Genomic DNA, 24,185 nt, shown 5'->3' on the forward strand with positions numbered 1-24,185 from the left:
AAGCAGCTAAATGGAATGTCTAAATTCCGACATTTTCCCTCTATAAATTGTTTTGCCAGGGAGATGCTGGGAGGCAGCACTCTGGCTTTATTTATTTGGAGGCGATGTTAGCCCCGGAGCCTTCCCTGTCCTTGCTGCGGGCACCAAGGAGGGCATTGGGAGGGGAATGCCGCTCGCCCTCAGCGCCTGGCCGTGCCGTCCCCCCCTCCCCGTCCCCAGGATGCTCTTGCAGACCCCCGCTCCTTCACTGCCGCGCATCCTCCTGGCGAGGGAGTGGGGTGGGACCAGCCTCGGGAAGGGAATAAAGCGCCTGGAAGGAACCTATTTACCAGTTGGGCCCTCGCCGCGTGCGGCTGGGGAAGACTCTGTTGCTATGCACAGGGAGCTTAATTTTATTATTACTCTCTGCTATTTAATGTCTGTCTCTCAGGCAGCTGGTGATGTTTTAATGAAGCTGGAATTGCATAGTCTGTAGCGCTGGATAATCGTAAGCTGCCGAGTCAGAATCAAATTAATAATTCATGAAATTAAAGTGTATAATTAATTCGAACTGTGCAGATGAGGAGGGACCCGAGTCTTCAGCCTTGAAAGACGCGCACACATGTCCGTAAAACGTGTGTTTGCATGTCCGTCTGCAACGACGGGGTTATCTGCACCAGGGCCCCGGCAGGGCTGGGCAGATCTGCTGCCTCTTGCCTCCCGAGCCCCAGCTCCTTGGGACATGTTGCCTTCCTATGCATGTAAGGCATAGAGGCTTAGTTTTAATTGGTTTTATTTGGGAACTTCCCAATGCATGCATGCGGTTTTCGGGTTAACACTTCCACGCTTGGCGTTTGGTCCAAAAATGGTGATATTTGATGGTGGGGAAGCCTGCCTGGACATGTTGCTGGGTATGGCCACGTCTCCCTTCCCCTGGAGAGGAGAAGTGACATGTACCTCCCCCCGTCACAGCCTCATTGGTTCTTCTGTGTCTGTATTTGTTTTCTCATTTGACCTGGTGCGAAACTACTGGAAATGGAGCAACCACTGGGCTGCTCTTTGAAGGACTTCTGCAGCAACAAGTCCCGAGGGGCATTATGTCCTTGGAAAGGTGGAGAGGGTCAACTTGGTGGAGTTAATAGTCGCCCCACCGACATGGGAGGGATCTTTCCTTTGGTCGTTTCCCACTAATTTGTGGTGCAAAGAGCAGGGACATGTGTTTCCAGTCACATAAGTAAAAGCCAAAGGGACTCATGTTGCTACTTAGGCAGGTCAGAGCCACCATGAAGGACATACATAGGCTTGAAAGTTTGAGATGTACCATTTGCAAGCAGGTGGGGCATCTGAGCTGAGCAGCACTGGAGGTTGAGGGAGCTTTTAGCTTTGGGTCTAGCTGGACCTGATGGCAACATCGCTGATCCATCTTGCAGGAAGCACTGACCCAATCCTCATATGCCTGCAAGTTTTTGCCAGCGTTGAGAGGAGCAATGGGCAGATGAGCAGAGGAGGTTGCACCACTTTACCGGCACTGTGTGCTGGGGAGAGGAGTCTGATCACATTCTGATCCAGGGTGGGACAGCTGGGGGTTGTCTTGGGAGCTGTTTCTCTTGAGCTGCTCAATGCATGGGGAATGGGCTTCCTTGTGTTTGCAGAGGTGAAGCTTCGTAGCCCGGTGAGATTGGAGGAAATTTGGATACAAAGACACGCACAAGCTGAAATGAAGCATCTGCTTGGGTCTAAAATGACTGTTCTTCCCAAGAGTGTTGAGTTGCCCGTGCACTGAAAACTTGGCTATTTACCCAAGTTGAGACGTTAAATGTTTTGCAGCTTTGAAGGCCACATCTTTAGCAGCTATGGTCCATACAGATAGCTGTTGGCCAATACCTGCGGAGGAGATGCAGGCTCAACCAGGCTCTCCTGCCTCCACCATTAAACCATCTGAGGTCATTGAGGCTTCTGTAGCAGAGCGATGTCCTGTGCTCCTCTTGCCTGGCTGGCGCAGGCTTTGCCTATTTGGTTACAGCTTCCCAACTTACGTTATTTTTATGCAAGGCGAAATGTTGGCATTGTGGATTTAGGGGGGTGTATTTCTTGAAGACATTTGTAAGAGAATCTTTTATTCATATGAATTGAATTATTTCTTTTAGCCAAAAATCTGGCTGCAGCAAGATAATGTGATTTGCTGTGAATGCCATAGCTGTGAAGGATCTCGAGTACAAAGCTGGTGGAATATCTATTTAGAAAACTATTGATTGAAAGCAAAATTGCACTGGAAGGACAGTGTGAGTTCATTTTGGGGGTGTGAATCAGGAATCCTCCCCACTCTTTTGACTGCAAAATCCTTTCCCCCGGGGCAGACACACGTCGTTCTTGCCTCAGGCGCAGCCATCTTGAGGTAGCATCCACGGTCAGAGACCTGCCTCGTTCGGCAAGGTGAGATTTGATGGAGCATCACTTCAGTCTACTTAATTTTTCCTCCTCTGTTTGGTGGCTGGTGGCCCTGGGAGCTGAGGCGCACCACGTCTCTCCTTGGGAGGGGAGGAAAGCTGTGAATTCCCCTTGCTCCAACCGAGACACAGACGGCAAAGCGCGTTTCTGAGACGGATGGGTGTTGGACGCCGGCTGGTCGGTGGCTGTTTTCAGCGCTCGGCTGGGTTGTAGCAGTACAGGGGGGAATCCTGCCTGATGCGGAGTCAAAGCAGAGGTGGGGAAACCACATTTTTTTTCTGTGAGGCTCTTGTGTGCACAGGAAATTCAAAGGGTTGCTTTTATTTTGCAGTCGGGGGCAAACGTAGCTCTTTTCTGTGTTTCATAAAACGAGGTTCCTCTGATTGTTTCCAGGGCCTGTTCCAGCTGTTGGCTTTGGCAATCCTGAACGCTTTTAGTTCAGAGGAGAGGCGATCCTTCAGTATTGAAGGGGTTTTTAACACTCCCTGCCTAGGCTTCGGGAGCCTCGATACACCACCCATCCCACCCATACTGTATGATGAAAAGGCAAGATGCACAGGACCTTCGCGCTCATTAATTGTGTGCAATTAAGCCCTGAAGCTTTTGCGCTACCTAATGAAATTGGGCAATTGCTTTCGGACCATCATAGTTGAAATCCCGTTGGCATCTCCTTGCCTTGATAGAAATTCTTGTCCCAGGGTTTGGGGTCCTGGTAAGTAGTGCAGTTTGAGGACCAGCAGAAAGCAAGATACTTTTGTGAATTGTCCCCAGTATTTTTCTAATAGCTCAGAGCCAACCGTGCGTCCCAGCTGCGTGGGATGAAGGCACAAAACAGTCAGGACGGTGCAATTTGCTCCCTGAGCTCTTTCTTTCGGTGTTCAAACATGACAAGCCTCTCACACCCTGGTTCACCTCTCCGTCTTGTGGTTTCTCCATTGTAGAAAGAAAGGGAAGGGAAGGATTTCCCCCTCCCTGTGAGCGTGGCTAAACGTCAGCAAAGGCCTCCGAGGTTGCACGGCGCTGGGTAAATGCTGGTGGCATTAATAATAACCTGCCCTTTTTTGCTAATGCTCTCCTTTGGAGTCCAGATCTTTTATTATTATTATTATCGTAACTGTTACCATGCAGAACGCAGGGAAGCTGAGGAGCGAAGCTGGCTGCCTCCATTGCTCTGCCTCCGTCCTCCGTCATCCCCTGCCTGGTGCCTGTCTGCGGGGTGGGTGGTTTATATACCACCCCCGAGCAGCTTCTGCTCCCCGGAGGGTGCGAGGGAGCCCAGCAGCTCCATGGCCCTGTGCTGGCTCATCGCCACCACCCTGGAGTAGCCTGGGCTGGTTGGGGAGGACAGCAGGGAGACCCCTTGGCTCTTGAGTTGGAGCTGCTCCCTCCTCCTCGCAGGTCCACGCAGCTCTACAGGGGGTGACGGGGAGGTGGAGGAGGGCAGGGGGAGCGGAGGTGGGGGGCGAGAGCCCGGCTGAAAGGGTTACTGCCAAACGCAAACAAAAACACGATGCAAATGAGCCGCTTGCAACAGGTAGCCTTAATCAGATGCTGTCAGATGAATTCAGCATCTCTCCGATTGTCGCCTGCACTAGCCTCCCGTTCGGAAGCCCTCATCTGCTCCAGATGTGGTTTAATTTACTGCGACTTGGCTAATTACTGTAATTAAGGATTAATTACTGTTAATTACTTTCACATAAACTCAACGCCAGTCAAAGAGCGGAGCCTTATGAAGCCTGCCACAGCAGCGAACACAAGCACGGCGGCTTGGGTGGGCCCACTGGGTCCTCGGGGCGATCCTGAGCTGGTACCCACCGCCCGACCGGCCCCCGGTCCCGGCCCTTGCCCCACAGGGTCACCCCTTCCCTGGCCCTCCCGGGGCCGGCGGGCACGCATGGCAGGGCTCCAGATGGCATCCAGCGAGCCAGCCGCCGTTATTATCGTTAATAATTAGATAGAGCGGGGATTTGCTGTGCAAACCCTGGTTAGGAAGGGGAGGCCAGCAGCGTCTCCGGCAGGCTCTTGAAAGATGCAGCGGATGAAAGATGCAGCGGATTAACCACCTTTCCCATCCCCAGCCCTTCCCGACGCTCCCACCCACCACGTCCTCCACCGCCCTGTCCCCACACAGGGACCTTTCTGGAGACCCTTAATATGCAAGAGACGCAAAATTGTGACGCTTCCCCTGACGTCATGCATGCATAAAGGTGCTTTAGCAAACAAGGGGAAAAATCAACCCTGTATCTAAGGGAACAGGAGCCAGGAAAACCTGTGGTGGGTGTGGGAAGGAGCACCAAAACGATTCATGGGCACTACGGCGTGCAGTATTCCCATGGCAAGCAGGGTGTCTCCTTGGCTCCCTTGGACTTGTTAGGCTCAGTATCTATCGGCCTTATTAGTTTTAAAAGTCCTGGGGCTTTTTCCACCGCAGCAGAGCGAGGAAGACCCTGGCGTGGAGGGGGGATGAGGTGCAGCGATGGTGGCAAAGCCGAGAGCGTGCCGTGCCCCGTCCTCACCCGTTGCCTGCGGCCCCGGCTCTGTCTCGTGGCTGCGTGTGTAATATGAAGGCAGGATGGGGAGAGAAAAATCGGCATGATTAGATGGGTATTGTTCTATTAGATCTCTGCCTGCTTGCTGTTGTGTCTCAGCATTTGAAGATGAAACATATTCATTTAGCTCCCAGGATGAATGGTTTTAATAAGGGGAGCAAGATGAGGTGGGGTAGTCCTGATGACTTCAGAGACCCATCAACTCTCCCCCTAAGGCCATTTCGGTGATGACATGGGCCACACGACCATTAACGCTGCAATCAGGACAAGTTTTCCGTGTCCCTGCGAATCCTTCAGCTAGGAAGAGCGTGTTTTGGAGCCCAGGAGGAGATGTGTATCAGCAGTAATCGGATTGAGCCTGCGGGGAGGGCAGGCAGGGGCTGAAGCAGGGGCTCCCGGGATGTGATTCCCCGGGGGGGAGGCAAGGGGGAGCGGAGATGCAGGCTGGCCGGCTGGGGAGGCTTCAGGGGGTGAGTTTCCAGACAGTGTCTGCTGGATTGCCACCTTCCCCGCATCCCGGCACCCAGCTGATGCTGTCCCGCGTAGGGGCTGAGACCTGGCGGTGCTCATTGGTTGTTTCAGTGTGATCCGGCACCTCTTTCTGCCCCAACCCCAGCCCCAACCGGTTCGCTGCCATCCGCCTCCGGGCTGGCCGGGACCTGCTCCAAGCCCCAAATCCTGATAATTCCCATTATTAGGATCTCTGGGGTCAGGGGAAGGGACACCACGACACTGATGGTGTCTGCATGCCCCAGCCTCGCTGGTTTGGAGCTGGGGGTGCGGGGGGAGGGAAGCGCGCTCCGGCGAGCGAGACAGGGAAGCCAGCCGGCACTCCGGCTGTCAGCTCCGCTCAGCCCGGCTGTCAGGTGCGGGGATGCGGAGGGCCTCATTGCTTTAATTGACACCTTCCCCTCGCATCCCACGCTCGGCCGTCCCAGCCTCATCCTTCCTTTCATCTTCCTTCTCCTCTCCATGAGGAAGCGAGGTGCGATCCAGCCTCCTCCTTGCCCCCCGCGCCCCTGGAGCCAAGGCAGGGGGAGAAGTGGGGAGACCACGGGCTGGGCCAGGCTGGGTGCAGGAGCGCAGGTGCCGTCCCTCGCGTGACACTTCTGCATGCACTGATCTTCCTGAATGTCGGAGCGTCCCATGTGGATTTCCATGCCCCCGTCCTTTTCCAAGGCTCTGCAGAAATGTCTTGTGGCAGCACTCCTGGGTAATTGCTGCCCACGGAAGGACAAGAGCCTGAAGACCCATAGGACTTCTGGTCATGCCTTGCTGTTTTGGAGGCACCTCTGTGTGCTCATCAGTGAAGAGTGAGGGCGGGTTGCTCTGCGGAGCATGTACCAGCTGTGCTGCAAGGCCCGATAAATCCCAAAGGGGAGGGCGGAAGGTGGGAGCCAGAGGAGGTGGCAGGATGGCTTCGTGTTCCCCGGTCATCTACGATGCAAATCATGCCCAGCATGTCAGGGCGTCCTGCTGAAAGCCAGGAGAGCCTGCTGCTTTCTAGGCCAGGAGCCGGGGACAGATGGCCATGGGGTGCTGGTGGAAGGCGAAGCTGGTTTCTGGCTAGTGCCCTTTTTCTCGCGTGGATAGTGAAGGCATTTTCTCTCCCAAACAAACGGGAAGCAGCAGAACTCAGGCTTCTTGTCCATCAGGAGCTGCAGGGATAGTTTGTGACTCAGGCCAAGCAGGGCCAAGGCTTCCTGTAGAAGGTTGCTCGTTAGGGTGAAGGACCTGTTTGGAAAATCCCACCTCAGGAGCTCCAGGTGCAATGGGTGTATTCATCTCTGGGGAAATGGATGCACGCAGCGCCCGGGGCTGGTGCTGAGACCAGCTGTGATGGCGACCACCGGTGCCTGGTGTGTGGCAGTGACTCCTGTCCCATCCTCTCCCACAACTCAATCTTGGCCGTTCCACCCAGCGCCTCGCGGCTTGCCCACCCTAGCTAGCAGGCAAGCCCCGTAGTTGGTCCTTCCTTCGATGGAGGCCTCAGAAGGCTTTGCTGCAACCATGGCTGGTCCTGCAAGGACAAACTGCCTCCCCGACTTGCCTGTGCCTTCTGGGAACATGCCATGCAAATAAAATCTAGCTGCCCCCGCCTCTTCCCCTGCCTTTCCTTGCCCGGGGGTCTGGTGAACCCAGTCACCCCCAACGTTCAACCCAGGCGACCGGCAAAAGCGATGGGGGAGAGGTCTCCCGTGGACCGCGCTGTCTTTGCTCTCTATTTATTTTAAAGTTGGGAGCCCTTTGATGTCTGCCTTTGCAGCTCGTATTCTGCCAGGAGGCTCAGAGCAGCCTGCGTAATTAGCCCAGAAAAATGCTGCTTTCATGTGGGTCGGGGGACCCAAGCGGAGAAGAGATTTCCAAGGGCTTTGTTCTGTTGCAGAGAAATGTTGTTTGGGGTTTGGTGGGTTTCGACAGAGCTCTTCTCGCCCTTCCCTTTTTCTCCTACTGTAGGGTGGAGCTGAGGGTTTTGGCAGGGAAAGCACACGTGGCAAGCTGCTGCTCTACGGGAGACGGGCCATTCAGCGCTGGGCTGGGGTTTCGGGTACGTGCAGAAGCCTCTTGTGCTTGAGCAAGGGATCAGCCAGAGCCGCGCTTCACCTGGCCCAGGGGAAGAGGCAACCAACGCAGATGTTGCGGGATTGCTTCCCGCAGCTTCAATTTTTTCCGTATTCCCCCTAAAAAAGCATCCAAGGCAGGGCACTGCTCTGCCAAGCCCCGATGGTCCCTACGTGCAAGCATTGCTGTCTGCACAAGTGCACACCAAGGGGCATGAAGTAGAGCAGTGTAATCCCTCGCCAGCGGTGAAATCCGTGCTCTCCATCGGCTCTCGAGCCGGTGATTGCCCCAGCTGGGCCATGGTCAAGGAGAACAGGTCTGTTTGCTGTCCTTCTGGGGTGGTGAGAGCCGCCGCCGCCGTTACACTGTGACTCTGGGCATCCTTTTCTTGCACCAGGGGTTTGCAAAAGCGCGGCGCCCTTTGGATTGCCTCGCCACGGCAGGTTGGAGTTTCAGCCTTGCCTTTTATCTGCCTTTGCCCGTAAATCGGCAGTGGCAGGGTGGCAGGCTTGGGGGGCATTTGCCAGGAGGGTGGGTGCAAGGTGCCACGGTCTGCGTCCCTGCCTGCGTGGCGGTCACTCATGCCCTTGCCTGCACGGTGGTTACCCACATCCCTGCCTGCGCGGGGGTTACCCGCTGCCCCGGTTGTCTCGCTGACACCCGACTGCAGCATCCTGGTGGAGTGGCAGAGCCATCCCATCCATGGGTGGCAGAGCCCTGGCACAGGCTGCCCAGAGAGGTGGCGGAGGCTCCGTCTCTGGAGACATTCCAAACCCGCCTGGACGCGTTCCTGTGCCACCTGCTCTGGGTGACCCTGCTCTGGCAGGGGCTTGGACTGGGTGATCTCCAGAGGTCCCTTCCAACCCTATGATTCTACAATTCTATGATCCTACCTCGGCTCCGGGCACTTCCCACGACGCTGAGGCTTTCGGGTGAAGCAGTTCTCATTCCCAGTTGTTAGCAGGCACAGCCCGGGTGTCTTTTCTCCCCCTGCCATTACCCCCTGCCCTCCGGGCACATGGGACATTTGCAGAGATGCTCTGTCAGGAAAGGTGGAGATGTCCTCCTGCCCCAGGAGGTGGATGCGTTGGCAAACTGGTTTTCAGGATCCTGGGGACTTGGCTTGGGAATGTACCCGTGTCAGGGTGATGGTGAGGGGGTGCTCTGGTCTTCCCTGTGTGGCAGGTTCTCCCCACCCTAAAAGCAGCAAGAGTCACAGAACACTTTGGAAACCGAGCAGCAAATGGGGTTTATTTCCCCCCCAGGTTCTTCTCCCCTGAGAATTGAATAAAATCCCCACAACAAACAACCCCAACCCACCCAACAAACACTAAACCAACACGTAATGATGTTTCTTCCCAAACCAGGGCTGACACACAGAGCTACCTGCTGTGGACACGGTCAGAAGTCTTACCTTCTCCCTGTTATTTCTCATGAATCTCTTTGCTTAAAGACCTTGTGCCATCTTCCCGCCTGGAAGGGAGCCGTGGGGCCTCCCCGGGGAGCCCCCTCCTCTTCCCAGCTCTGATTCTTTCAGCTTTCGCTTGGGGGATGAACGGATGTGACGCAGCCCCGCCGCGAGTGCGGCACGGGTCCCCAGTGCCCGTGTGTGCCCGCACGTGTGTACATACAGGGTGTGGGTTATATATGGGCGTGTGGTATTTAGACCACATTAATGAGCGTACAGGAGAGCGGGGAAAACGGATCATTTCTGGTTACGATCTGGCTACTGTCAAAATACGGTGTTATTTTGACGGTTGCTTTGTCTTTGCTCTCTGAGCAATATGAAGGTAGTTTCTTAGCAACAAAAACTCTGTTCGCAAACAACACCAGTGAAAAACAACCCCCCCCTCCCCACCCCCACCCAGAAGAAGAGGAGGCGGCCTGCGGAGCACGGCTCCTCCACATCCCCTGGCCACGCCGCATCTTTAAATTAGATGGAGAATGTCTTACAGGATGGCAGGCACTTGCCCCCATGGTTGTGGCGCCATGCCAGTGCTGCCCCGGTTCCCCCACCCTGCGCTGCGTTGCTTGGGGTGTGATCACTGTCCCTTTCACGGATGGGTAAACTGAGGCAGCCAGGGGCTGGGAAGAGTGTTGTGGGATGGCCTTTAGGTGACATGGGAGGGTTTGAGCTTCTGCTGGGTGCTGCTCGCCACGTGGTGGCTGGCAGGCGCCGTCTCAGTCCTCTCCTGGCCAAGGTCTTCTCTAGGGTCTCGTCCCTGCATCTCAGATGGATCCCAGAAGGAGGGCGGGAGGGAGCTGCCTGCAAACGATTTTGGCAAAGGTTTTCCTGTGCAATTTGGAGCATCTCTCCTTTGAAGGCAGCGCTGGGCCTGGTGTCTGCGCTGATGCTGGAGTCCATGAGAGCAAGCGGTTCCTCCAGCCAAGTATCTGCCAGGCTGTGTCGGGAGAACTTTTATCATTTCTGTCACAGACATCACAACTCGCTTGTCTTACCATACATCTTCCTAAATGTGACAGAATATTCAGCTGTTATTAATTGAATACTCTCTAATTTAACTGCTTAGCAGGAGGGAGAGCGACTGGTTTGCCTCAGCACAGAGAGCTGCCATTGGGCATGCAGGAGGTTTTGGGGTGCAGAAAGGCAGTTTGGGGAGCAAAATGGGGCTTTTGGACCTGTTAGTATTCCCCTACCCCCCATCCTCGCCCCCCCGCCATGTGCCTGGTCCTGCCAGGGAAGGGCTGCAGCATCTGCTGTGGCTCCTGGTCCCAGGGCGTGTGGCTGAGCCCAGGCTGGAGGTGCTGAGGCCTTCACTGCCTCTCCGCTCCCATCCCGGTGCTTCTGCCTGGGGATGGCGGGATAGGGATTCCCTGGGTACCTGGGAGGGAAGGGTGGTTGGGACCGAGTTGTCCCCACCTCCATCCAGGCACACGGAGGTGATGCCTGCAGTGGGTAAATCCCTTCTTCATCTTTGCTGAGCCCTGTGGATGGGCTCCTCGCCTGAATCACGGTGCCCGTCGTGGCCTGGCCATCCCCTCGGTCCTCGGCAGATCCCAGTTACGGCTCCTTGTCTTCCTCCTCCACGTCACCTCCGGAGATGTCCCACGTGCAGACTGGTTGTTATCGTAGGGTTGCTGAGGAACTCAGCTCCTTGGGAGGAGGTGGGAAGTCAGCTCTCCTCGCTCCCACCTGCCTGGCAGGGTGGTGGGTGGACGGACCGTCCTCTCCAGCCACCCCAGCCCCGTGCCCGCTTGCACACACACGTGCTTGCATCCCTCTGCCGCTCTGCCAGAAAGTTCAAACCCGGAGTCAAGTTTATTGTTTCTATCTCGTTTATTTTAAGTATAGTTTTACACTTTATTATATGCTGTGACATCTTAAATGGAGCCTGTCACTCCATCTTGACTACTGCTAGGGGCTACAGCCACTTACTGTGTCAGGCTTTTTCGGCAGCCCTGATTAACGATATCAAAACGAATGGATCCCGGCGCAGGCACAAGCACGAAAATCAAGGGGTGATTTGCATATTCAGATTGTGCATGGCATCGAAAGGCTACGGCTCGGGCGAGTGTTGCACCGACACACGCCATGGATGCGCATACGTGCCGCCGTGCATCCCTGCCTACGAGACCTGTATGTGTTGGTAAGATTTGTGCGCACCTACATCTATTTATTTACTATCTTCAGCCAAAGAGAAAAATCTTTTCCCTTTTTTTCTGCGAGCTTTTTCATCTCCCCGGACAATATATCAATTAGGGTAGCTAAATGGAATAATATTTTTTTTTTTTCTCGTGAGCCTGTTGGGATATGCTGCAGAATTACCCATGCAAATGTTTTGGTTTGTTTTGTTGTTTTTTTTTTCCTGAAAGTAACATTTTGTTAGGTTAATTCATGCACTGGAAAAACAAACTTTCTGTTCTTCCAGTCCAATCTCCACTTACAAGTCAGGTTTTTGTAACCCTGTCATTAAAATGCGAGGTAGCCTACAGTAATTTGAATATTTCATTCTGCCGGCTGCTAATGCACTCTGCATTACAGATGGTACTTGCTCCATCCTTCTGGACTGGGTTCAATTATAAATGAAAGTAGGGAGCTGAGATTTGTCTTTTTGTCTCTGCTTAGTTGGAATAACACAATAAAGCTTGATAGGTAGGAATTCCTCAAGCTGCCTCCTCTTTGCCTGCGACGTCTCCCGTGTAGCTTTCTCCTCTCCGTGGTGGATCCCGCTCGCCTTTCAAGTTGAGCCGGGAGTATTTGGGTTGGCAATGGCGGGGTTTTTCACGAGTCATTTTTGGCGCGGATGCGTTGCGTCCCCTTTTTTGGAAGCGCGCAGTTGAGTCCTCCTCTTTTCTCTCCGTTTATTTGGTGGCCTCTGCGTCCCCTTTTGCATCCCAGGCAGGGAGCGGTGGTAGGAGAAACCTGCGTGGGCTGGGGAAGAAGGGTGCTGCGTGGCTTTTGTTCCGGTGGGGACACTGCTGGGATGGTGGGGACATATTCCCCTCTCGGTGTATCCCTTTCTAAACCAGGATGGGGACAACAACCAGGTTCCCAGCTGGAATGAAGCGATGGGGATGCAGAGCAGCCCTCCTCCATCCCTGAGCCGCTGCTGTGGGCTCTTCCCAAAGGCCCTGGGAATAACGGGGCCCCTGGAGATCCAAAGAAAACATTTACCTCTGCTTCGTGATTAATAAAAAGGGGGGTCGCAAACCTCTAGCCCAGCTGCACGGGGGGCTCTATATTACATACAGATGCCTTTTGCGAGCTCCTTCCCCATCCCCGGCCGGTAAAAGCAATATTGCCGAGGGAGTCAGAGGAGGTGAGGGCAGGGCTTTCAATTTGGTTTTACATTTACAAGGACCAGATGGCCTCGATGGAGATGATCTTTGATCTGGGACGCAGCCGGAGTTGGGCAAAGATTTTTTTTAATTTTTTTTTTTCCTCCCTTTTTAATCTCCCCTCTGTTTATGGCAGGGGCCTCTCTCGCAGGAGCAAGGGGGGAAACTCTGTGTGCGTCCGTCCGTCTGTCTGGCCAGCGTGCTGTGGGGCTGGGTGTCACCCCCCCTCTGCCCAAGGGCACTGCCAAACCATTAGGGCGGGGGGGGGAGACTTGGTGGTAAAAGCCCCGAGCGGGGTTGGGGTTGTCCAGGGTAGAAGGCAGAGCCAGATCCCGTTACACCACCGCCCTGCAGCACGGAAATCTGTGTCAACAACCTCTTGCATGGAATATAATTAAACACACGCAGGCGCCTCAAAACAGAAATGCCACTAATTGATCCTTTTTAGTTATTTTCCCCCGTTTTTCTCTGGTGTCTTGCACCCTTCCAGCAGCGCGGACGTGTAGGGGCTCTCTCCTTCCCTCTTGCCTTGCCAGTTTTGGGTTTCTTTCTTCCCCCCACATGTTTTGAATGGAGTGGGAGCGAAGGCAGCCGATCCTATTTCACAAGCGCTTGGACTCTTGCAGCACTCTCCCTCCTGTCCAAACAGATCGTTTACAGAAGGGGCCTCTATTTAAAGAAGGAACTGAACGTTCAGAGCTGTTTTCTGGCCTTAAAACACTGCCGACCGGCTGTTGCCTTTCAAAGAGTCAGGCTTTGTCTGGTGCGCTCAAGGACGGAGTTTGAGGCTGGGCTCAGCAGGTCGGCATGGTGGCATGAGGGACTGAGCATCGTGCAGAAAATGTGCTCGTTTATTTGCCCAAGATCATCGAATCCCAGCAAAGCTGGGTTCAAGATAGCATGTCTTAGCCATGGGAGCTTGATGGACCGTCTAGGCTTGGGCAAACTTGACCTCTGTGTGGTGCTGTGGGTGGGACTAGCTTGGAAACCAAGCAAATCGAAGAGGAACAGTCAGGTTTTGGTGTGATCTATCTATAGCATAGGGAGAAAGACCTTGCACATGTGTGTAAGGGAAGTCTGCAAGGAGTCAGAGGAACATTTAGTCCTGGAGAGCTGTGGTACTTCAGAAACACATGGGACTCATGTGCGTATGGGTTCAAGGGAGGCTGACTCTGGTCCTATAGGACATCTATAACACTGTGAAGTGGCCTCATATTGTCCCAATACAGGCCACCACCAAAACTAGGTGTCTGCGGTTGCCCAGTGGCTGACGTGTTGCATCTAAGTGGTGGCTACACTACAGGAGTTGGGGTGGGACTTCCGATAACTTGGTTACGGTTCCTTCTTCTGCTTTGGATTTGGCCTGTCCTCATAGGCCTATAACTTACTTTCAGTTCAGATTTTTCACGGAGAGGGCTTTCGTGGCACCTGGTGCCACGGCATGGGGAGGGATGGTTTCTAATGCATCTGGAATGGAAGACTCCTGTCTTTTGGGGAAGAGTGGTATCCATCCTCCATGAGGCAGAGACCCTGGGCCATGGCTGACCCTCAGAGAAGACAGTCGCTGATGGAAGGCACTTCTGATCTGCTTGTGATTGGCAGTAGCTGCAGTTTCCCCTTTGCCAGGGCAGTAGTTTTCCTGCTGCAAAACCCACCCCTGAGGTTTCACCCTGGGTGGAGAGTCCTCACTTAACAGTTGCTTTTCCTTCTCTTTTCCTTCCCTCTTGTCTGCCTTCACCAAAAAAAGGATATACTGTTCCTGCAGCCACCTCCAAGCACCGAGGGATGAGGCTGCCTTCAAGTAAGCAGGAGGAATGACAAGGGCCGTGCTCGGCCCTTGGGTTATATCAGAAGGTCACTGCTGGACATGGGAATGTGGTTCCAGGCAGAGACCGTGCCACTAAGCAGGACGTGGCAGGTCCCTGGGCAGTGGAAGGAGAGGACACGGCCCCAGGGCACTCTGCAGTGGGAGGCTGTTAGGTGTCTGTCCCCAGCTTTTGGTGAAGATGTCTGTCGTGGGTTTGCACCGCCTGCTTCGTGAGAGAGAAAGGGAGGGAAAGAACTGTGTATTTTCCTGCAATGGCTTGGCCCTGAGACCTGGCAAATCTCTCCTGCATTGCACAAAATGCCGAATCTAACCCATGGCAAGGCCATCAACGTGGCGACAGAGCAGCAGCGCCCTTGGCCATGTGATGGTCAGCGGGCACCTTCAAATTATGCAGCAAACCGAAGACTTGAGTGGGGCATTGCCATCTAACGAGCCCCGAGCCAGCTTCCCTTGGATGGAGTCTCATGGGTCGTCTTTTTTTAAAGGACGGCAGGAGAAGGGAATCCTGAAATGCAGCTTTTCAGCTTGGGCTCTCGCCAGTCTTTTCACCTATGACTTTTCTTGCCCCCGCCGCTTTGTGCGTGGAGCAGCCGTTCGCAGGCACTGCGTGGCCAGGGGAGATGACCTTTCCGAGAGGGGGAGCAGGCTGGAAAGGCAGCTTCCTTCTGGGGGGAAAACCTCTCTTTGTTTGTTCTCCAGTTTCAGGGCTTGGCCTGGGGCGGTGGAAAGGGGACCCTTGTCCTCAGAGGGGCTCTGGAGGCCCCGGCTTCTCATTAGCAGATTCAGCTCATTCAAAGGACCCATTTCTTTTCAGCAAGGAGAATTCATATGCAAAGCGCCGCGCCGGAGCAGGAGGCAGATCCCAGCCCAACTGGCGTCCAGAGGGGAGGGGGTTTATGGCTGGACCTGTTCTGGGAGCAATCCCATCTTTTGTTTGCAGATTTGTTCCTGCAGGGCTTAGGGAGCTTCTCGTCCTCTCCAGTGTCTCCAGGTGGGACGAACACCAGGTCCAAGCCATCTCCTGGGGTGGGGACAATGGCTTGCTCTGTCCTTCAGTGACAATTTACTCTCTCGGTGCTGCAGAGGGGAGTCTGGTCCATCACCGAGACTCCAGCAGGAGAAGGTGAGGTCCCGGCACAGCAGGTGCTGCCGTTGGAAGGACCAAGGCAGAGCCTTCTGTTTAACCGCCTGTTCTTCTCAGTGCAATAGCAAAATCTGATTCTTTTGCCCCATGTTGCAATCTGGGGTTGGAAAAAATCCGAGACACCAAGAGTTGTGTGAAGGAGGCAGATGCATGGGTTTTGTGTTATCCTCCTCCCCTCCGCTGCCTGTAGTGCCAATTTACCCATCCCGGCCGCCAGCTTTTCTCTGTGGCAGATGCTGCTCCCCTGAGTGGGGCCAGCCCGTGGTCAATTAGCTGGTTTACCTCTTCTGCTTAAATCTGGCCCAGCGGCAGAGCAGCGCTGGATCTCACCCTGCTTGCCTTTATCTCCTTGCGGCCGCTGCTCCGAGCAGCCGGAGGTCGGTCCAGGTCCCCGTCCCCCTGCCCTCGGCAGGGGCTGGGGTGAGATGGAGGAGACTAGGATGGAGAAGGCCGGGTGGCCGCAGACAACCTCTCGCTTACCGCGCTGTCGGTGCAGCAGGAGAATTGGAGACGTGCTGGGTTTGCCTATGCAGATAAGGGATTGATTACGCTTCACAGCTGTAACTGGAGCCTGCTAATCCTGCCCTGCTTAAGAAGGGGAAAACTGCTTTGTGAGATAAACCAAGCGTGGGATTGCTCCAGCCCGCTTCACCAGCGCTCCCCAGCCTCAGCCTGCTTCGCGGCCAGACCGCGACCCTGGCCTGGGGACGAGGGGGTTGCTCAGCAGAACCCCCGGGCGGCCAAAATTTATCCGTGCTCTTCCGAGTGCCAGTAAGACGGGGGGTTGACCCCTCTGCGCCCGGAGTTTGGCTCTGGGGTGATGGGTTGTTGGCAGAGTGTTACTGGGGGGAAGTGGATTTGCTTAGTTAGGTTGCGAGGTTTTGCTGCTCCATGGAACGTGGCAAAGGTGGACTTGAAGCCACTGTATCTGCGAGGAGAGGAGGTGGTTTGTCCACCGGTGGGGTGGTTTGGCTTTGGTTGGTTTTTTAATGTTTACAAGCACTTCCAGCTTGCTTTCTGGGACGGAACCGCCCGCCTCTCTTCAGGGATCTGCTCCTCGTGCAAGAGGTTCAGTCGCCTCTGGCTTCTGCGTACTACCTGCCCCCAGATTTCACATACGAAAATTACAGCTGGGAGTTTTGCTGCTGAAGCCGACGGGAGGCTGGTGGAGCCACCAACCTGCAGCGAAGCATCCACGAGCAGACACGGTTTTTCGCATCAGGACTGCAAAGGGAAAAATAGGAGATACTTAAATTTGATCCGCGATGCTTCATTCGACCACAAAATAGCAATAACTGGACACGTGGGGATGGGGTCAGAAGTTTCCATACCCGGCTCGGTTACTAGCCCTGAGCTAAACTGGTCGTCAGGAGCAGGACGTGGGGAAGGACTGGAAAGACAAGTTCATCTGTGTTCAGTCAGCTTCCCAGGGAGTCACATTTCTTGGGGAATCTGGTTCTCGGTAATCGCCGCAACATTGTGCCCTATTTTTGTGGAAAGGACTATTTCAGATCGTTTTCCAGTTTGGGGAGGGGAAATTTTTTTCCCCCAAAATGTGTTAGTGGTAATTTTCCAGACCTTTTGAGCATTTTGCTGCCAGATCCTCGCTCGCTATGGCAACCCATTTGGCATTTGGGATGGGGTTAGGAGAAAACTGGTGCGGACTCTTTGCCAGCGCTATGAAATACGTGTCTCTCTTCTGCAGCTTCCGTGGCACATGCAAGCTGCATCTCCTGAAGTGATGGAGAGCTGCCGCTGGGAGCTGAGAAACTTTTTGGCATGTGATAAATTCCCCTCTTCCGTTCCCCACGCCCCGACGTTATGGTTTGAGGGTAATTCAGACCTTTTTTTTTTTTTTTTTTTTTAATTCGGGTTGGATTCAGCAGCTAATTTGGACTCTTTTGCCCCAGGAAGATGGGAAATTAGTATTTTTTAAAGCAGTTTGGTTGTTTTCAAATTGACCCAAATTTTGATTTATAAAAAGAGGGAGGGGGAAGCTATAACATGAAACGGGAGGAGAAGATGGCATTTTTGATTCAGGAAGCATTTTTGGATTGATCTGAATTTGGGTTGTGATGCAAGTTCCCAAAACTGGTGGTGGGTGGGAGGGTGCTGGGGGAAGTGCCACCGTCCTGAATATCTGATGCTTCTGCTGTTGGTCGTGGCCTTGGCTGGGTCTCCAGTAGGGCTTGTTGGCTGCAGCTGGAGTTGGCCTTTGGGGCTGGATGCACCATTACTCTAAACTCGCTGTGGCTGTACACGTCTTATCACGATTTTGTGTGCTTTATGGACTGAACGAACACTTCTCCACCTTTCAAAGCGTCTCTCACAGAATTGTTTAAGTGCTTTGTTTCCAAACAGCCCCGGTGGACATTCCTGTGTTGGCAGAGGAGGTTCATTTGCCGGGGTCCAGGGTGGTCCGGGGTCCAGGTACAAGCTTCTCTCTTTATTTGTTGCTGGGATTTTTGGTTTCTTTTATGGCTTTAGACTGTGAAAATTCCCGACAGAAATGGCCCATTGGTTTCACAGTGTTCCTCCTTTTCCTGGGAAATAAATAAATAAGAAGATGCACAAAAAGCCATTTTGCCAGCTGAAATTTTCCATGTCTCATCTCACGGCAGCCTGTTTTGGAAAATCTGAGCAAAATCTGTTCATCCAGTTGTAAGTTTTGGAAAGGTTGGAGTGAGGAGGGGAACTTTTCTGTCAATTGCAAGAGGAAAAAAAAAAAACAAAACCCAACTTCTCTTAATTCCTGCTTCCTGGAAGGGTGTGTGCCAGTGTATTTGGAAATTCCAGCTTACATTTATCTTGGAAATAGGTATTTGTGTTTTGATGTTGATTTTCTCAGTGGCTTTATGTAAACATGGTGAATATATCCAACCGAGGTATAAAAATCCCTGTGATTACTTAACGTTGAGGTGCTCCACCGTGGTTACCGAGATTGTTGGTCCCCATTTAACGCGGACACCGTAGGCTTTGCCGAGAAGGCATTTACGTTGCTGTCGTTCGCATGGACCCTTGAATGGGCAGTGCGAAGACGCAGCCAGAGGTGCTTTAGCATCCTCCACAAAGCTCTTGAGAGTTTCCGTATTCCTGCTGTGAACGTTCCTTCTGGACACCTTCTGATCTTGAAGGTGACTTTGTGTTTAAAGATCCAAACCACTGGATTTCCCTTTGTGTCTGGGGTTTGCTGTTGCAGAAGAAAGTAGGCTGCAAATACACTTGCAAAGGAAAAAAAAGACCAGGAGTTTAGGTAGATGGCGTGGGATCTGGGGGCTCTTCTGCACAGAGGTAGCTTGGGAAGAGCGACTGAAGCCCGTGCCGTCATGGATCAGCTGAGGAAGCAAGCCCCAACTCCCCTGAGCTGGTTGTGACTCCACGTATGAGTACGAGGAGGATGCAGACAGACAGCCGCAAGCCACTTAATGCGTAACTGCCCTCAAATATGAGGCAGATGGGAATATTTTTGTACCAGGTTCAGTGCTGTTGATCTTCAGCCTTCACAAATGTAGACTCAGGCTCCGGGGAATATTGAGATTGGCTTAAAAATAACATGATTAGTTACCAGTTTTGCTAGCGGGGGCATTTGCTGGCATCACGTCTGTCCCTCCGTTTGATGGCTGTTGTTTTAGACCTGGAGGTGTAAAAACATATGTTTAAAGAAAACCAGTGGGCTCGTGTGACTCCGGAAGCTCGGTCTCCACGAGCCTGAGCAAATATTGCAGATAGTGGTTAAATTGCAAAAGGTAGGAAGAAGGCTGATGTTTGGTGCGTGTTTCAAAGCCCGGCTGTGCGCTGCGGGGGTCTGTGCAGGAGTTTTGGGGGTCGCGCGGAGGAGCTGCTGTGCCTTCGTTGCCCAAATCACCCCGCAGGGGCACCCACTGGTCCAGGACAGGATTTGGGCAAGGCTTTATTCAGCCAATGCACGGAGTGAGGTGGCAGATGAGTGCCTTGGTGGGGAAGGAGGCATTTCGCCCCACTTGTGGCTGTGTGAGAACAGCGAGAGCAGCCAGCCGTGCTCCACCAGCAGCATTTCCACTCTGAGCATCTCTGGTTTCCCCACGGGAAAGTCACACCAAAGACCAGCTCGCAGCCCGGCAGAGGAATCATCTGCCTCTCTTGAAACTCTGTTGTTGGATGGGTTGTTCCCCCCCCCCCAGTACATCTTAGGCACAGTGGAGGCAGGAAAGAAAACCCTTCTGAAAATCACAACCTAATTACTCCCATCTGCTCCGGCACTGCTTCCCATTTCTGCCTGCCAGGATGCTTGTCTCCAATGCTAAGTAGCACATTATTTTCGATAAGTTGCAATCATTTACTTGAAATCTCCTTCTCCTTTAAAATGTCCCCCTGGAAAGGCAATTCAGCAAGTTGGGAATGGGCAGAAACAACCATGAGAAAACCCATCCAGAAGCAGCCCAGCTCGGGCGGGAGGGCAGCGCTCCTCCCGTACTCGTGAAAACCACGCAGCAGGTCTCTTTTAAGGTGGGTTTGTTTGAACGTCCAGCTGCTGGGACCAGCCCTTCGCTGGTGGTGTCAGCAAATAGAGCTGTAGAGGAACGGCCAGCTCATGTAATTCACAGAATCACAGAATGGTAGGGGTTGGAAGGGACTTCTGGAGATCATCTAGTTGGAGGAGATCTTAACCAGGCGGTCACAGCAAATTTCGTAGGACTAGGGTTTTGACCACTGGAGTCAGACCAGAGAGTCAAGGAATGCTGGTCCTCTGCAGCAGAGCCCTCATGAGCGGCTGCGCCAGCTCTGGGGACCTCTTCGTTCATCATTGCAACCTGAGTTGGCTTTGTGTCATTTACTGTGTCTTCTTCCTCCAAGATGTCCCCATTGCATCCCTAGAGAGGCTGTTCCCAACTGCTCCACCTTGCTTTAGCTTCCTCCGGTGTCTACTGCTTGGCCATAGTCTCCTCCAGTGTCTTCTGCTTGATCTTCGGCTTTCACCCCAGGAGTCCTGGCTGTGTCTTAACTGACAATGAGCACACACACGTGCAGCAGCATCCAAGGGGGGACACGAGGATGAGAAATGGTGAGGAGTGCTGTACCATGGCAGCCTGTGTCTCCTTGTGAGTGGATATATCCCATGCTGGAGTCTATCTGGGACAGGCCTCTGCTTCCCACACCTCTTCAACCTGTGGGCACTGCCCTTTCTAGAAGACAGGTAGAGCTTGGAGGTTTGAGCATCCTTTTCCACTGTCACTGCTGAGCCACAGTCTCCTGCTAAGCTGCTGCCATCACCCCCATCATGTCTGGTTGCCTTCATGATGGTGTTCCACCCATGTTGCCTGTGCACCTCTGATCTGGAGGGTTTGGAAGGGGTGGAGAGCAAAGAGTTGTTAAACTGAACTGGTTTGGGGTGGCCTTGGGGGAGGAGAGAGGTGGCTGTGTGCTTGGCTCCTCAGATCTCTTTGGGAAAGTGCTCCTTTGGAGAGGATGGTAGCGTGGAGGACCAGGAGGAGCCTGGTACCCACCTTTGTGGATTTCTTAGGTGTCTTCACAGCCTCAGTCCATCCCCAGGGTGCAGTCCGTTTCGAAGGCATATGCCAGCACCATGTCTGCCATGTGCCATGGTCTGTTTCTCCTGGCTGTGCCCCCCACCTTGGCTGTACGTCATGCTGTGTGGCTGCCCACCAGGTGGAGGTACCGTGCTGTGGGGGCAGAGACACAAGCGGGGTGCTGCCTGCCTGTCTCGTGTGAGCGTGGGGCTGGCTGCTCTGCAGGCGCTCATCAGAGATGCCCAGGATGGTGGGAATCATCTTGGACCATCTGAAAGCTTTGGCGACCTGATGCGGTTTCCATCCCGCGTCCCTGAATCGCAGGGCAGGCAAGGAGCTGGGGAGCTATTTTGAGCTTTGTCTCTTCGCCTGATTCTCTGAGGCCAGTCCCACTGCCAGGCCAGCCCAGGACTTGGACGATGTCCTCTGCAGAGCGTGGCTGTGATACCTCGCTCGGGAGGAAAAAGGAGCGAGCATGTGAGCTGGGAGCCATTTCCCAGCTGCTGGAACGGGTTGCCGTGACCCTGGTGGCGTCTGTGACCGGACCGCGGGCTGGTGGCTCGGCGGTCCCCAGCTGCTCCCACTGCTGGCGTCGGTGACGGTGACCCTGCCACGGCCGCGAGCCGTTGGGCAGCCACAGTCGCAGTGGGGACAAGGCGCGTGGTTTGGCTTTGCTTTTAAAATAAATCTGTATATATATCTTCGCGTGTGTGGGAATATATATTTATATATAAAAATGCATTTTGAGGCAGCGGGGGACCTTGGCGAGGGCCGAGCACCCTCTAGCGGCATTTGCCACAGCTCCGGGGGCTGCCGAGCCAGCAGGAAAGCGGCCAAGGACGGAAAGTCTTGCATGAATTTTCCTCCCCCCGGCTGCCAGTCGCTATCTTTCTTTTTGTTCTTCCTTTTTTTTTTTTTTTTTTTTTTTTTTAAATCCTCTTTTTAATTAGGAGCAGCAAATGGCGGGTCCTGGGGATGCCCAGGCCGGGGTGGGGGGGAGCGTGCCCGCAGCCCCTCAAAGCCGGACCGCTGAGGATCGTTCTGCTTAATTTATTTTATTTTAATTTGGTAGGAAAGCCTGCAGCCTCCATCGGCAGCCCAGGCACCGCAGGTTGGGGGCTGCATCCCGTCACGGCGGGGGCATTTTGGAGGGTTGGAGCTGCCAAGGAGCCCAGCATCCCGGGCATCCTGGCAGGAGGCACGTTGGAGCCGGGGACAGCACCGGGGAAGATAAAAAAGGAGCTTTTAAATAATCATTTTGTCTTCTTCTCAGCTGAGCGCAGCCTTCCAGGGATAAATAGGCAGCATCAGTTCTGCTTAGACACATTGTCCTTCCCATTTATTTATTCCCTAACCTGCCTGGGAGCGGGCAGCCAAACCCAGGCCCCCTCCGCGTGGTCTCGGCTGCGGGGACGCGCGTCCATCCGTAGGATGCTCGGGATGCACACACGCAGCGGGTGCTGGTCCCTGCGTGTTGCGCGGTAATAAAGCTCAGGGGTTATACAGCGCTTTTCATCGGGCAGCAGCTTTCTAAACATCAACTAATTAATCACTCGTGCCTACCTGTCAGGTCAATGATTCCTGAGATTTTTAATCTAAAAATATTTCCCTTTTGAAATCCAGATGCACCTGTTTTGGCAACTCTGCTTTTGATTTGTTTATCTGAGGGTTTTTAATTTCATTTTATTTTTTTAACCTGTGTTGCCTTCCATTTGTGTTTGGGCTTTTGATGCGCTTTAATTTAGTGAGTTATTTTTTCCTGGAAGAACATGAATTTATTCTCTCTTTTTTTTTTTTTTTTTTTTTTTTTTTTTTATCATAGCAAGTTTGTCTCTCGCCCGCAGCCTGTCACTTCCCTCTTCTCTTTTGAAGGATTTTGGCTACATTTACCTCTCGTTTCAGTTTATGGATTGCAGACCCCAGACCGTTTTCTTGATGGAGTCTGACCTCTCCCCTCGGGTTTATTTGCCGGTGAAGCGTGTGCCGTGGGAAGCCTCCCGCGGTGGAGGGCGATGCCGGACCTGTCTCCTCGGGGCTCGGCAACTGGCACCCGGCTCCAAATTTGGCAGCGTGCCCCCATCCCTCTGTTTAGAAATGACCCTCCCTAGCGTGGGATTATTTATTATTCGCTCATTTTATTGGCAAATTGACTGTTGCCGGGCTTTTTTGCTTTCTTTTCTTTCCTCTCCCCCTGACCTTCCCACCTTTGTTGACAGCGAATGTTTTGATCACAAAACCGGCGATAAATGTTAAGAGTCCTGAAAAGAATGGTTTCAGTAGAGTTTGAGGCTTAAAAAAATCTCTTTCTAGTGTTCGCCAAAACCTCTCAACAAGGTCTTTTACTACGCTATTGTATGGAAAATAGCTAAATCCCTCTCTAACTTGGTTCAGAGTGAGGAAGAACATAGGGGGGTTTTTTAGCTGCTCTGCTTTTACTTCTTATGGCCAAGTAATTTTAGACTTTTTTTTTTTTTTTTAAGTGATGGAGAAAATCACTTGCTCTTGTTTGCTCTCTTGATTCGGCGGGGTGTGGGGGGGTGTCAATTCATCTCGGGTGTAAGCGGGCACAGCTTTATTAAAATCCACACAACATTACCCGTCTCCGAGGGTGTGCTCGGGGAGTGGGAGGGGGGGGGGTGTTTACAAAGTGCTTTGCGTTCCTGTGCCGCATGAGACGGGGAAATGCACTTTTGTTTCTCTTTAGGAAATGCCTTTTTGTGTTCGCTCATCGAGGATTTATTTGATTTATTTTATTTATTTGGCAGCTGTGCGCACCTGTCTGTGTGCATGTGGGAAAGCTTGGCTTTGCTTCTGTGTTCAAACGCAGACCATGGCGGGGGGGGGACACGTGGGGCACCTCCGTCCTTCAGACCTGGGACGTGGCCCTTTCCCAAACCAGCCCAGCATGGTCGGGATGCTCCCATGCTCCCCTTCACAGCAGAAGGACTTTTACTCCAAGCAATCATTGAGGCAGGGAGTACAAAGAGGGGAGGAAAATTCTCTCCTTGGCAAGTCACTCCGGGAGGATTGATTTATTGTCACCCCTTTTCTTAGCATGGTTTAGGCTTCACTGGAACGACCGGATTGTTAAAAAAAACCTGGCGTTTTCCAAAGAATAAAATGCATTTCGTCCATTTCTTTTTTCGCTTATTTTTCCACTGGGTGGCTAAAAGCACGGCCTTGCAAGCCTTCTGCGTCTGTATTTAAAGATGGGGAAACTGAGGCACAGCCAGCTCCGGGCTCTGTACTTCTTCCTCTGCCATCTGGCGTTGATGGCTGATGCGAACGGTGCGGGATCAGGCCGTAAACGGTACGTTAGGTGACACGAGAGGGCTCCAGGGTGAGCTGAGGTCTGGGCTAGAGGCTCC

The 24,185-nt window shown here is 53.2% G+C and overlaps 1 protein-coding gene across 2 annotated transcripts in view; it reads left to right on the plus strand.

The window, feature by feature from the left end:
- PBX1 (PBX homeobox 1) overlaps positions 1-24,185 on the plus strand; it is a 137,176-nt gene that overhangs the window by 82,917 nt on the left and 30,074 nt on the right. The window lies entirely within an intron of this gene.

This window comes from Rissa tridactyla, chromosome 8 (assembly GCF_028500815.1).
Source record: "Rissa tridactyla isolate bRisTri1 chromosome 8, bRisTri1.patW.cur.20221130, whole genome shotgun sequence".
NCBI classification, from domain to species: domain Eukaryota; kingdom Metazoa; phylum Chordata; class Aves; order Charadriiformes; family Laridae; genus Rissa; species Rissa tridactyla.